This window comes from Desmodus rotundus, chromosome 5, assembly GCF_022682495.2.
Source record: "Desmodus rotundus isolate HL8 chromosome 5, HLdesRot8A.1, whole genome shotgun sequence".
Lineage (NCBI taxonomy): Eukaryota > Metazoa > Chordata > Mammalia > Chiroptera > Phyllostomidae > Desmodus > Desmodus rotundus.
In genome coordinates this window covers 49,172,752-49,188,257 of record NC_071391.1, presented here as the reverse complement: position 1 = coordinate 49,188,257, position 15,506 = coordinate 49,172,752, and positions in this window count along the sequence as shown.

Sequence of the window (15,506 nt, the reverse complement as noted above, 5' to 3'; positions counted from 1 at the left end):
GGAGTGTCACTTGACTTCGTACACAGGCCCAGGCCCAGCCCTGTCGTCACAAGACTGGGCCTCCACCTGGCCCTTGTGACATTTGATCATGGAAGTCCTGACCTTGATGTCCCCTGACAGCAGCCATGCCCAGCAAGTCACGGTCCCTCCCGGTGCCTTAACTGAAAAGTGATACACAAATTATGATCTGGGCCTATTACTGTTTCATTTTTCACTCCTGTCACTTTCACATCCCATGTGACAGCCCTTTAGACAACGGGTGAGCAGGGTTGTACTCCCCATTTCTCAGATGCAGAGAGTGGAGGGGAAGGAGCGCTGACTCACATGGGCCGCGCTCCCCGCAGGGACTGCACTGCAAAGGCGGGTCACAGCAGCCCAGGAGCCTAAACCAGGAACTCTCCCCTGTGCGGAGGAACCGTGGCCCCCAGCGGCCAACGACTCATCAGAGCAGTAACGAGAGCCAGTGTTGACTGATTGCCTGCTTTCCATGTGCTGTTAGCCAGGTTAAGGGCTTTGCATTATGAACTCATTTAATCCTTAGAACACTGATGAGTCTGGCCCCCGTTATGGCCCCTGTTCCACAGATGAGGAACCAAGGCTCAGAGAGGTGAAGTGATTTGCCCACAGCCACACAGCTTGAAACTCAAGTGCAGGGCCTTGAGTCAGGCTGTGGGACACTCAGACCCTAATCTGTTACACCTGCCCCTGGCAAGACTCCAGCCCAGAGAGGCCAGCCCAAAGCTCTCAGATCGGCTCTGGCTGCCTCTGCAGGCCCATGTTGGGGAGGGGACCACCAGGCTGCAGAGAGGGCGACAGCAGAGCGGGGACCTGCACCAAAGTTCCCCGGTGCCAGTGCTGGGCACAGAGTGGTCGGTGGCCAAGTGGTTCCCCCTGACCCACCCCCGCTCTCCTCATGCCCAGGGACAGAGCCTGGGGGCCTTGTGATCTCTGGGCAAAGGGAAGCAGCCATGCTGAGAAGGGGTTCGGCTGGTTCAGAACCAGGAAGAATTTTCTGTGGGAGGAGGGAAGAAGCTCATAGCCCCAGTCAGAGACGTGCCCAGAGTGGCCAGCATTAGGTGGCCACAAACCTAAGCCTCAACCTCCCAGGTAAGTGCCACTGGCTGGCCCTCCATTAGCACAGTCCCCACACTCAGAGGACAGGCAGCCTGCCTCCCGCCCCGGTCCAGACTGTCCCTCCACCCTGGCCAGAAGCCCCACCAAGCAAAGCAAGAGGGAGGGGGACACTAGTGTCCCCATAAAGCTGTGTGGCTTCAGATAAGTCACTTAACCTCTCCGAGCCTCATTCTATCACACGGGGGTATTCACACAGACCTCTCAAGCCGCTTTGAGGCTTGAGTAAGAGAAGGTGTGCGAGGGGCTTGCTTCACACCCCCTAGCACAAAGCAGGGGCTCAGTTGCACATCCATGTCATCCACACCCCCAGTGGGGGTCGGATGCAGGCTGGGTTTTGTCACCAGGCACCTGGCCTCATGCTGGGCACTGGGAGGAGAAAGTTGGGCAGTATGTGGCCGCCTGGGAAGAGAGGGCCCTGGAAGGTGTCTTCATCTCCCATCCTCTCAGGGTGAGATGGAGACATGGACCCACAGAGGGTAAGCGACTGGCCCGGGTCATGCAGCCCCGGGTGCCAGCCTCTGTACCCTTGTGGGCCTCAGTTTTCTCTCTGTACACTGGTTCCTGTCCTCCGCCTACCCTGAGGAGGTCAGAGGGAGGGAGATGAGGAGGGGAACTTGTTGAGAAGAGCAGGAAACATGGGGGCTTCCTCCTGCTCCCCCTTTGGGGCCATGGGTCTCAGGGTCTTGAGCAAGGTGGGGCGTGAGCCAGTCTCTCAGGCCATGGAACGAAGGGCCGCCACCCCAGGGTGCTCTTTGCTGCAGCCCATGTAGGAGGATGGGCCAGCTCCCTCTGCATGCTCACCAGCACTGGTGGAGGTGCTGAGGGCCCCCGGGGTGGGGTGGGTGTGGGACACAACCCCACAGTGCTCACGAGCTTGGTGAGGAGGCCCTGGAACAGGGATGCCCTGCGCACTCCTGAGGGGCAGTGTGAGTGTTCGTGACACTCCTGCGCATACCCAGCTTCTACCAGGTGGGGAGCCCGCAGCTGTGCCAGAGCCCTGGTCATTCAGAGCCCTGGTCACTCAGCAACGAGCAGGCCCAGGAGCGGGCAGCCCGGCGGGAACGAGACAGGGAGAGAGACAGACTCAGGCTGTACTCCGGTCCAGCCTGACGATTTGTGGCCACTTTCCTGCCTCAGGGGACGGTAACCCTCTCTCGGTGGGAGAGTTTGGGTGAGGGTTAGATGATATCTTGTGTGTGTATGTGTGTGTAGGGGGGTCCCCACTCAGTTTAATGGCTTTTTTGTCAGATACAGCATGGGGCCCTCCCACTGCCTCCCAGCCTTCCCGTTTCTCAGCCTCTACCTATCCATCTGTTTGAAGGGGAGATTGCTTTAAAGGTCATGTGTCACCTCCTCACTGGGAAGGAGGGGCCCAGCAAGATTGAGGACCAGGGTTCACAGAATATTAGGGGGTTGGCTGGGCCCCCAAAAATGAGATTCTGGGGTGCCCTGAAGGCCTGCGATGTCCAGCAGAGCCCCTGACATCTGGAGCAGCCTGGAGCAGGGCCAGGCCTGCCGTGCTGGAGATGAAAACAGCCCCAGGGACAGGGTGAGGAGAAGGGGGTGGGGAGCGGGTCTGTCACCGCCAGGCAGGCGGGATGAGCCTGAGTCTAAATAAATCACTAACACACGGGTGGAGAATTCCTGGAGCAGGCGCCCTGGATTATGGAAAACAAGGGGGAGGGGGAAGGGAAGACGTTCGGGGCAGGGGGACCCCCCTGCCACCTCCTCCCTCTCACGCACCGGGGCCGTCCCCCTCCCGCATCGGGCGGGTCCGTCTGAGGACTGGCCGCCTTAGCTGGGGGCCTGCTCTGCCGGCCGGCCCCTTGATCCGTGCCGTGAGAAACTCCAAAAGCCTCGAGCCCATCCGAGGGGAGAGAGGTGTTGAAAGCCGCATCCTGCTCTGAGGGCTGAGCCAAGGCCAGAGATAATATCATGTGTGCAGAGGAGTGGGCGGGGCCTCCCCGGCCCCCTCCCCGCCCACCCCCCAGGCTCTGCATCCCTGCCTGCGCCTGAGCTCAAGCTGTTGGGCAGCAGCCGGCCGGCCGTGTTGCTCCCAGCTTGGGGGGTGGCCTGGCCCCTTTCCCACTGGACTCCCTCCAAGCACGAGAAACCCCCAGCTGGCCCAGGGCGGGGTCAGAAATCAGCCTGGAGGGGGAGGAACAGTTGAGGCTGAGGTCTGGAGTTGGTCAGTTCATCCTAGTGTTCCCTCCTGCCTCTCTTGGGACCTCAGTTTCCACATTTGGGAAGTGGAGCGGGGAATCCCAGCTCATCTCTAAGGGTATATAAGTACCAGGTGGGGGCCCACGGCTGGCTCTGGGTCACGCCGCCCAGGCTTTAGCTGCAGCTCTGAGGCAGGGGCTGGTGGCTGCTGGATGGAAAGGTGGACGGATGAGTGACTGAACAAGAGTCAACTGGGATCTAGAAAGCCTACCACCCACGCATGACTGGAGACTGGGTTCAGAGAAACGTGTTTCTATTTCCCTGCCCAGCATGGCACTCTGTGTTTGTAAGCAACTCAGTTTACAAAGGGCCTCTGCGTTCTTTCCCTGTGCTCTGGGAGGAAGGACAGAGAGGGCCCGTGCCTGCTGTGGCAGGCAAGGAAACTAGGAAGGGCCCAGCTGAGCTTGGCACCTGGCCCTCTCCTCTGTCCCCGAGCCGCCCCCCCACCCCCACCCCCACATGAAGCCCAGAATGCTAACAGGACAGGAAATGTCACCCTACTGAGTAGATGAGACACTAGGTCCAGGGAGGAGGGAGGTCACCATAGGGACTGAAGGCCCCGCCAGCACCAGAACTCAGGTGCCTAGCTCCCACCCGGACCCATCCAGGCCCGGCTTGAGCCTGTGTGCCTGCGGCAGGAGACTTGAGCTGCCCCCTGGAGCACAGGGCCTCTGCCCAGGCAGCGTCCTTAGGAACACCTGCCCCGGAGGCCAGGCCCCATGTCTCTCTCTTGCTTCGAACCCTTCCTTGCTGGGGCTCTAAGCACAGCTCCTTCCCCAGCATTTGAAGCTGCTCTCACCTCTGTGGTGTGCCTGCCACTGCCCACTGCGTGCTGGAGCCCTGCCCATGTGCCCGTGGCAGAGGAAAGCCCTTTCCACAAATCAAGTGCAGTCTCTACCTCTGTAGCCCGAGCTACTCCAGTGCAGCCCCTTCCTCCCCACAACACACATCTGTGCTGGAGCCAAACACACGCCATTGAAAATGGCTCTGGCCATTCACTTGCACTCTCACCAGCTCAAAGGCTGTTTCCTGCCAGAGCCCAGGCCCCTGCCAGGCTCCATGAGGGGTGGGGACAGGCCAGGCTTCGGCTTTAGGGTGAGTAGACTATGCTTCTTGCTACTTGGGTAACCTTGGCCCAACCACCGCTCTTCATGAGCCTTCATCTGAAAAGGGGGCGATGATTGGCACCTGGGAGGATGCAGCGTGGCCTCAAAGGAAAGGGCAGATGCGAGTGCACTGCGCAAACTGCGGGGTGCTGTTCGAGATACAAACGAGTGTGAGGGGAGAGCCCAGGTAGCCGCCCAGGGTCCCACAGAGGCGGGGAGGACATTCCTGTGTGATAGGCTGGAGGGGCACAGCCTAGGTGTGGGTCCCGGGACCAGTCCTCCCACACTGGGAGGGCCGAGCGGGGGGGGGGGGGGGGGGGGGGGGGCGCGCCTTGTCCTGGAGGGCGGCGGGAGCCTCTGTACCTTCTCAGGGAGGGCCTGCCACAGTCGGCACTGGTCACAGGGCCCCTTCCCTGAGAGCAGGGGTGGGCCCTTTCCTCAGAGCTCCTCAGAAGACCCATTTAATCCCTTAGGCTTGGCAAAGGGAGAGACCTAGAGTCACATGGCCACTTGGAGGGGGCCCAGAGGCCCACCAAATTAGGGAGTCACCAGCTGGGCCAGCGTCCTGGCTCCTTGGGGACCCTTTGCACACTCAGACCCTTCAGCCCCAGGCCACTCGTCACACTCCCACCCTGCGTAGCCTGACCAGCCCCCGGCTGGTGGCCAGGCTGGGTGCCTAGAGGTGTGCAGGGAGGTGGGGCGGGGTGGGCAGAGGGCGTCTCCAGAGAAGAACCAGAAGTGGTGCTGAAAGGGGTTTGGAAGAGGCGGGTCTGGAAGAGCAGGAGAGAGAATGGTAATGGGAACCAGAGGCCGCGGGAGGGGCTGCTCTGGGCTCACCCCAGCCTGCTGGCCCCTCGAGGTTCGGTCAGGAGACTGAGGCCTGGCCCAGTGCAGAGCTCCCCTTGGCTCCTTGGCCACTGCCCAGCACCCCAGATGGTCCCCACAGCAGAAGGGTACAGGGTTAGCCAGTGCTGGAAATCGGGGAGTTTGTGGGGTTTGGGGATGGAGCCAAGTAACATCAGAAGAGTGTGTGAAGCTAATAAATAGAGTCAACACGATTGCTTAGCCTGCTGAGGAGGTTCAGGCAGGAGTCACCCAGGACCAAGACAGACAGACGAGTCCAGTGTCCCCGGCCAGCGGGGCGCGGTGAGGCCGTGCTTTCGCGATGCTTGTCTCATGGTTCCTCCCAAGGGTAGCAGGATGAAACAAGTATTTCCTGATTTACACATGAGGACACTGTGATTCAGAGATGTTCAGTGACTTGCCCAAGGTCACACAGCCAAAAAGGAGGCTGTGGATTTCAGGTGAGGGTCCTTTGCACTGCCTATCTCCTGCCTCACCCACGCCCCCCACCCCAACCCCCACCCTGTGGCTTGGGGAGGAATTTCACTGGAGAATGGGGCTCTGCCCAGGGCTCAGCAGGGAAAGACACTGGCATCGGGGGTGTGCGCGCTGCCCTAACGCGTGGGTCCTCGTCTCCCAGGTGGGTGCTAGCAGCTTGCTTGGTGATCAACACAGCCCTCTCCCCAAGGTGCCCATGGGTGACTGTCCCCTAAGGCCTGTCTTCCCTAATGTCCTCGAAGTTCACCCATTGGCCCCTACCTTTGCTTTCTCCCCCAAAGCTTATCCCCACGGCTCCTCAGGGAACAAGGGTAAGCCCCAGGGACCATGGAGGACCCGAATACTCAGCTTTTCCCTGAGGGGAGCCACACATAGGTGTGGATCCGGGAGAGACGGCGCACAGCCAAGCTGGATGTGAGACCCGAAGCGGGTTTCCTGAGAAGCTGATGATGCTTGAGCTTCAGGTCCCTCACTCACCTGAGATCCTTCCAAGACCAGAGGCAGGGTTGGGGGCTAGCCATGTGTTCATGTGATTATATGTTTTTGTGAAGTTTCCAAAAATATGACGTTTTAACTCCAATTGGTTGGTGCCTCTGTCATGCTCCATGTTGACCCCCACTGCCCAGCCTTTTCTGGAGCAGCTCTAGGTGTTTTTGGAGTCTAAGGGGAAGTTGAGTGAGGTCTCAGTTCCACTGGGGCCTGGGGGGTGTGTATGGTGCTGTCAGTGCTGGTCCTCCTGGGGTGGCGTAACTTCCAGGAACACTCCCCCCCACCCCCTGCGCAGGCCCATCCAGCATCGTGGTGCAGAGCCACACGCCACATTGTGACATCAACACGTCCTCGGACAAACCCTCAAGCTGGCAGCATGCGGGCGGTGAGGGAGAAGCAGTTTGCGAATGGGTGGAACCAGGCTGTGGAAAACCTGGCCAAGCATGGGATTGTGGAAGGTTGTGACGGATCTGACTCTCGTCAGCGCATCCTTAAAGGGAACGTCCTCTCCCGGCAGGGAGAGACTCAGTAGGGCAGCATTCGTTTTTTGCTCTTTTCTGATGACAACCACACACAATAAAATTGGTCACCGGCCCTGTGCTCCTGGCAGACCCGCAGGAGCACTGCACACGGTGGACGTCCCCACGTGCTGAGCGGCTCGCTTCTGCATCCCGCCTAATTCGCCTCGTCCCGCGGCCCAGGTGAGACGACAGGCACAACTGGTTTCTCAGCGAGGGCTCCCACATCGTGCAGAGCTTTAGGCCTTCGAACTTGATCCGCCCCCGGTCTGTCTCGGAGGCCTCACTCGGAACTTCTACATTACGCTGTCTCTGGCTATAAATTGTGAGACCAGAACTAGAGTCTCCCCCGCCCCGATCCAGTCACCCACAAGGCCTCACCTGTCTTCTTAGGACCTCTGTCTACATGTTTCCCCCAGCCCCATACACTTCACAGGCCGAAAGCCTCTCCTTCCTGGGCCTCCCCACATCAGGGGTGAATTTCTGCAGGTAGTTACGCAGTGGTTGGGCCAGGGCCAGGCACACAGGGGCTCTGAAGAAGCAGATACCGGGCCCCCACCCCTGCCAGGCCTCTGCAGCTGGACTGCACATGTCTGATAAAATCCCCAGGAGGGCAGACTGCAAAGGAAACGAGTCTGGCCAGCTTGCACTTCAGTGAGCTCTCCCTCAGGGCAGGGGTACCTACCTGTGTCAGTCAGACCCCCTGCAGCCTTCCTCCTCCTGGTGCTCAGCTTCTGCTAGCACACTTTCCCACACCCCCACATGTGTCATCCCCTCTCCAGGAGGCCCCACGCACCTGGGCCAGCGGCCTGGAATCTCTTGGAGGGGGACAGGGACTTGCTCTCTGTACCCCAAAGACCAAGCAGCAGAGGGAGGCTGAGCTCAGCAAAGGTTTGCCCTCTGTCTGCCTGCCTGGTGAGCATGCTGGCCAAGGGCAGAGGGCAAGGCCACACCCCAGGCTGCACTCCTCCCAGGTGTGCCCCCTCGGCTCCAGGGGCAGACACAGGGCTCCCGCCCTCTGCCTCCCCACAGCACCAGGGTCCGACCTGACTTCTCAGCAACATTTTCTGTGGCCCACAGCCTTTTTATTAAAACACACTTTCCTCTGAATCCGTGGTTCCCTTGCACTTTTCTTCTTAGTCTCCGGGGAGGGCTCCTTTCCTCCTCTTTCTCCCACCTCTAAATGAGCCCCAGAGCTTGGTTCTGAACCCACTCAGCCCACCCTACAGTCCCACCCAGGGCCTCTTGTCTGCGCATGCAGCCCACCAACACCTGCCCACGTGAGTCTGACGGGCCTCTCAAACCGAGCAAACTGGAGTGAGATTTCTTCCAATAAACCCGCCTTCCCTCTTCTTTGCATTATATTCCCCTTCCCGCACCCATTCCAGCCAAGGTTGCCCTTCTAGCCCTCAGCACCCACTGGGCTTTTCTTCCTTAAAGAAGAAACCAGTAACCTTATTGAGGTATAATTACACACAATAAACTGTCCCCATTTAAAATGGACTTTCGGTTCGAAAGCCAATATAACCCTAACGTAGGTCTTGATCATCGGCTACTTTGATCTTCCCGGTGCTGTTCCGGAAATGTCTGATGGAACCACAGTTCATTATTCACTTTGCTTTGATCTCTACAAAAATTAAATTAAATTAAAGAATTTTAAAAAATAGTAAAAGGGACTTTTATAATTCTTCTGTTTCTCAGTGGACTGAGCTTTTCGCTGTCATTATAAATTGTTCTTGATGCCTGGTGAAAGCCTCCTCATTGTCAAGTCTACTCTGCCTGACATGAGTATAGCCACTCCAGCTGCCTCCCGCTCACTGTTTGCACCGTCTCTACTTCCATCCTTTTGCTCTCAGTCCGTCTGTGTCTTTGCATTTAAAGCATGTCTCTTTTAGCCCTGGCTGGGCAGCTCCGTTGGTTGAAGCATCATCCAGATGCACCAAGGTTGTGGGTTCGATCCCCGCTCAGGGTACACACAAGAATCAATCGAATGCATAAATAAGTGGGGCGATAAACTGATGTTTCTCTCTCTTAAAAAAATCAATAAAAAATATAAAGTGTGTCTTCTTTAGGCAGTAAAAAATTTATTCTTGCCTTTTAAAATCCAATCTGACAATCCCTGCCTTTTCATTGGGATATTTATTGGATTTGCATTTACTGTAATTATTGAAATAGTTTTGCGTTATTTATTCATTTTAACTTATTTAACTTTGCCATTTGTTTTTTATTTGTCTCATCTGGGTTTTTTTCCCTTAGTTCCTCTTTTCTGGCTTTCTTTTGTGTTAATCAAATGTTTTCTGGTATTCCATTCTTATGGCTTTCTAGCTATATCTCTTTGAATAACTTTTAATGGTTGCTCTAGAGATTACAATACACACCTTTATTATATTTATATATATGATATGTGTGAAACCTGAGGAGAAAAAAAGGTACCAATTAAGAGGGCTCCTGGTAGCTAACTGGGATCAAATTTTATAAAACAGCCCCGCAGCCAGGGGCCTCTCACACAAACTGCACTTCGTGGAGAAGCCCACACTGAACTGCCTGCCTGCACTGTGTCTACCATCTGAGCCAGCCCTTACACAGGAGTTTCTGGAGTCCTATTTCAACTGACAGGACCCAGGCTTTCCCCATCCAATTGGAGCTGTACAGCTCTGGTCAATCATCGCAGCTCTTTTCTCACCAATAAGGAAGTGCCTTTTGGACCAATCAAATAGTGAGGATTTGGAGTCCTCATTTGCATGAGGATGGACAAATCGGGAACCAAGGGTGGGGACTCCTGTCCAAATAAGCCAGCTCCCCTCTGGCTCCAGGGGCACATCTCCCCTTTCCACCAAAGACTGCGTTTCTCCTGTCAAAGCAAATCAGTGAGGAGCACAGCAGAGCTGTCTAGTGGGAGAGGGGCCTGGCCCAGGGCCGCCTCATAGCCATGCAGTTTTTACAGCTGTGCTGTATTATAATTAAGCTGTTTTGCACTGAACAAAGTTTCTTTCTTAACCATACCCCAAAGTGGGGAATCCTATTGGCATTGACTTGGCGCCAGTGACCATGGGTTGACACATGCATACACATGCGTATCTGTATCAGAGTCTGCTTGGAGTTAATGAATCACTTTATGTAAAATTTAGGACTGTTGCAAAATATGTTTCCACTTATTCCCCATCCCATTTTCCTTGATGTTATTGTTGTCAATTACATAGATACTCATATTTTATAATTCTAAGTATACACTTTTTTATTTGTTGGTTTCAGAGAGAGGAAGGAGAGAAAGAGAGAGAGAGACAAACCGAGAAATGCTGATTTTGTTGTTCCACTTATTTACGCATTCATTGGTTGATTCTTGTAGGTGCCCTGACTGGGGATAACCCAAAACCTTGGCATATCGGGACGATTCTCTAAATAACCAAGCAAAGCAATATATATAGTGTTTTTTAAAAATTTTATTTTAGAGAGAGAGGGAGTGAGGGGCGAGAGATTTGTTGTTCCACTCATTTATGTATTCATTGGTTGCTTGTATGTGCCCTGACCAGAGATCGAACCCGCAACCTTGGCATATCAAGACGACACTAACCAACTGAACTACCTCACCACAGTCTACATATGTATATAGATAGATAGATAGATAGATAGATAGATAGATAGATGCATAGATACATACTTATATATAGATCTGTGTGTGTGTGTATATATATACACACACACATATATTTTAATTGACACATGCTTTTTATCAATTCCAGTTCTCTTCTTTCCTTGCTGTACATCTGAGTTCCCTTCAGCTTGAAGGTTTTCCTTTAGCCATTTTTTTTGTCATGAGGTGTTCTGGTGATAAATTATCTCCTTATTTATACTACAAAATGTCTTATTTCACCTTCATTTTCTGGCCTCCATTGTTTCTGAAGCAAAATCTACTATTACTTGTACACTGTTCTTCTGTATGCAAAGTATCTTTTTTCTTTTCTTTTTCCCCCCTTTTTTTCTGGCTGCTTTCAAGATTTTCTCTTTCTCTTTGGCTTTTATCAGTTTGACTATTAAATGCCTAGAAATGGTTTTCTTTGTTTTCCTGCTTGGGATTTGTTGAGATTCTTGGCTCTTGAGGTTAGCTTTTCACCAAATTTGCAGAGTTTTTGCCCGTATGTATTCAAGTATCTTTTCCTGCCCTTTCATCTCTGTCTCCTCTCCTTATGGCACTCAATTACACAAACTTTGGGCCTCTTGATATCCCTTTTAAATAAATAAATAAGTAAATAAATATATGTTAAATATATACATATTAAATTGTTGGGAACCACCCTGCCTGGTTTCAGAAGCTGTAACCCCTCCATGGCTAAGGCTGAGAGAGAGACCTTGGGACCATAAGCCACTAAGGAGACAAAGCTTATCTCCCTGGCAGGGTCACAGCCTCTACCCACTTTCACTTCACCCTGCTTGGCCCCAGGCAGACGACCAGTTAGCCAATGATGGGTAAGATTCCTCAAGGGAGAGATGACCTAAGACAGGCACAGTCTCGAAGGGGCCCTCAGGGAAGGACTTGGGGGGGCTACAGAAAAAGGGTGATGGACCCTCGCCCCTCAGCTTTGACAAAGCCTGAGTCTGCATTCTGTCTGTGAGAAGTCTCCTAATCTCTTGGCTGCCTTACTTCCCCCACCTGACTTAAGCCTGAAACAATGCCGGAGGTAGGTGCAGCCCTGGGTAGGAACAGGTGGTTCCCCTGGGGTCGATCAGGCCTACCTGAGAAAGAATGCATAAAATTTTATGAAACCTACTTTGCTAAGAATGTCCTCAACTTAAATGATAAGGGCCCAAGCATGAAATGAGTTTGTTTCCCAAAGTTTTATGGCCCTTTAGCTAACTGACCCTGACTCAGAATAAGCCCTAGAGTTCTTTGAATGTTATCTATTGTTTGATCATTACTGCCTGACAATGATGAATGAAGACCTTCCTTGAGGTAACGCTCCCAGAAAGCAATACGAGCCTGTCCAGGTAAGGGTCGGGGTGCTCTCTCACTCAGAGAGTGGCCGTGCCATCCCTTTTTCTCCATAGGACTTCTGCAGTTCATGTGAATTTGTTCATCTCATCCACAACATATGAACCGTGCTGGGTGGAGTCCGCATCATTAAACATATAAAATATATATTAAAAACCTAAATATACATGTTTCCATTTCTCTGTTGAGATTCCCTTTCTTTTCACTCATTGAGACCACTTTTTCCTTTAAATCTTTGAACATATTTTTTATTGTTTGTATAAAAGCTGCTTTGCAATCTTTGTTTGCTAAATCTAACCACGCTCAGCATCAGTTTCTCATTTACCTTTTCTCACCTGGGCAGCGTGGATACGGTCCAGCACCATGAAGGGAATGGAAGGCTGAGGGCCTCAAAGGCCAGGTTTTTGTTGTGAGGGCAGGCGTTGCTGAACAAGAGGAGTATTTGTGGGTTCTGACCAAACGGAGCTGGAGCCTCGAGAACTTTGAGTGTCCAGCCATTGAAAAGGGAAGCGATAGAGGAGAGAAGAACACGGGCCATGATGATGTAGGAGCATTTCCCCTCTGAAAAAAGAAGTGAAAGTTTGAAGAGCTACAGGCGGCTGTTTGACCCCAAAGTCAAAAGGCTGGTGAGCCTCACAGGGGCCATTCCTCCCCTGTCCCTCCCTGTCTGGGGTCGAAATAGGACATGGTTTGGGCCAGCGGCAGACAAGGGCCCAGCTGCCCGGGGTCTGCCCGCAAGATCTAGGCAAGTCTTCATCCAGGCTCCACGCTCCTCAGCGAGACGTCCAGGCAGGTGGTCCTCCTTGGGTGGGCCAGCCCAGGGCAGTGAGAGAAAGTGGGCTGGGGTGCCCAAGTCTGTCCCCAAGGGAGCCACACAGATCAGAGACCAGACCACAGAATGGCCTCGGCCTTGGAAGCCAGCTCCAGACACCAAATGAGCCACACCAGGGGCCGGTCAGAGACTTGTCGGAAGCCCTGTACCTGGGGTCAGAGTGGCTGAAAGGCGGGGTCAGGGAGGGTTTGAGGATTGGAACACTTACCCCAAAGACGGCAAGAGTTTTCTGCAACTGGCTGAAGAGGGCGTCTCTGACATTGTTTGAGGCTGCCACGGCGAATAAAGTTCCATGTCTGCATCTCTGGGTTCTGACTGCCCATTCACACCTTCGATGGATGCAGGAGTCCCCCTGCCAGTGGACGGTCCATACCCAGAGGGGCAGGGCCAGTGCTGATGCCAAGTCCTACGGGGCTGGCCAGAGGGGTCAGGTTGCACTTTCCCTGTGTTGTCTTTTGAATCGATATTGCAATGCAAAATACCATTGGAAGAAAACTGGACAGGGGAGGGGTGATGTCTGCGAACCCCAGCTTGAGGAAGCCTGGTCATCATCCCCTCTCCAGCCTCATCACTCGTCACTCCCTTCCAGTCCCTTGGCTGCCTTTGAGTCCTTCCCGTGCGCCATGCTCCTTTCTGCTCCACGGCTTTGAACACCTGTTCCCTAGGCCTGGAATGGGTTTCCTGGCTTCAAATATGTTTGCCTTTTACTTCCCTAAAGGAGGCTTGCCTGAGATCCCAGGGCAAAGTGGGTTTATGACGTTACAGTCTCCTGGTCGCCTGTGGGTTTTCTTCATAGTACGGCCCTCTGCTCAGGAGGGCCAGACCAACAGGGGGCGCCCAACCGACGCTAAATGGGTGAATGAATGAAGGGACGGGGCGGGGGGTGGGGGGGGGTGGCCTGTAGTTCAGATGTAATGAGCAATGACTCAAAGGTTCTGATTTCACGTCCTAGTTCTGTCACATTCCAGCTCTGTGAACTTACTTCTCTTTCTTAGCTGTGACACTGACTTTTCTGGGCCTTGGGTGCTTCCTCTATGAAAAGGGCACTCGGCTCGGCACACGGACACGATCTGGCAAACTCTGACTACACCTTAAAACAGGGCGCCTGCCACCGGGAACTCGCAGCCTCCTGGAGGCGACAGACGAGGAACCTGGAGAGGGCGCCCGAAGGGCTGGTGGAAAGTGCAGCATAAAGTGAGCCGCAAGTGCCAGCCAGGCACGTAATTTAAAGTGTCCCAGTCGTCACATTTTAAGAAGTAAAAAGAAACTGATGACATTAATAATTTTAAATTTATCTTAATTCAACATACCCCAAATATTGACATTCCAACATGTAATCGATATGAAAATTACCAAGTTATTTACATCCTATTTGTGCAGGAAGTCTCTGAAAGCCACTGTGTGTTTCAGGCCTACACACGGATTAACTTGGCCTAGCCACTTGTCACTCACTCTCTGGTCACACAGAGCTAAGGTCTGTCGTATCGGACATCACAGATAGAGGTGTGATCATCTTTAGGGCCAAGCGTTTGCTAAGAGTGCTGCATTGGTGCGCTGTTCACCCGTCAGGAGGCATAAAACGCCTGGTTTGCTCTCCTTTTGGACACTAGCAGCCATCGATGATCCTTGTCCTAGAGACACTATTCACAGAAGGTGCAGGGAGGTGACAGTCAACTCTACTACCCATTCTGAATCTTTTTCCTGGGAATATTTCTGTAAGAGAAGCTTCTGCTCCTCAACCATTTGGTGCACTAGCGTGTGCAGGGCAGGCAGCAGGGGCGAGCCAGTGTTTGGTTCTTCACTGAACAGCCCTTAGAGGGTTACACTGTGTTTGCAGGGTGCAGAATGGGCTGGGGGGTAAGAGGTGGCTGAAGGGAGCCGGGGAGGGGGTGATTGCTCTCCAGGTGATTGCTCCGGACTGGTTGCGTGTGATGTCATGGGACTAAGGGGAGCTCCTTAGAGCTGCGCTTTGTGCAAAACCTAAGGGCTCCTCTGAGCCCACTGCCCCCGTCGGGCTCGGGGGCCACAGCGGCTTCACAACCGGCTGGACTTTTCACTTTCATGATGATTCGTGACCGTCCTTTTTCTGGGTTGCCGACGCTGCCAGCCTCAGAAAAGCATGAAATTATTTTATAGACATGTATTTTTTATTCATTTAAAATCCACAAGGCTGAGCTGTCTACCTACAAAACTGTAATTAGATGTGCTAAGAGTGAAGAAGGAAAAAGAACGCTTCTATCTACTTGGAGAGCTCTGGGCACCAGTTCAGCATTCAGTGCGGCCGCCGGAAGCTGTTACACGGGCTATCTCTGGACGAGGTGGGCCAAAATAAGGTCATCTGCCAGGTGTTAAGGAACATGAAAATTAGGCTAATTAGGCTTCTAGGCTGTGTCTCAACAGTGTCCAGGCCACCCACCAAACACCTTGAAACACTTGTCATTTGTTTAGAACTTAGCTTTCTGAAAGTTTCAGTCCTGACACACTTTCCATGTGAACAGAATGAATATCTGTATTTCCACTGTCCCACCCAAGCCTGATACAGATGATGCAAGAAATCCATGTTGAAGGACTAACTCCTCCCAAGGTGCATGGTGCTTTGTAAAGATCAGTAAGTGCTTTCTTAGAAACTTTTCTCTAACCCTACCCAACCCTGGGAGTGCGGTTCAGGGTCGGTGGCCGTGCCCAAGTGCTGGAAAAGGTAATGGTGGCCACAAGTCTCAGGGACCCTCTGTCCCTACGTAGTGGCCTCCCACGGGACAAAAGGGAACCAACCAGATGGTGAGGCCCCATACAAACAGAATGGCGAGGGCAGAATTCTCTCCAAGTTTTTACAGATTAAAAAATGGGGGTCTTCAAAGAACAACGACCCCAAGTCA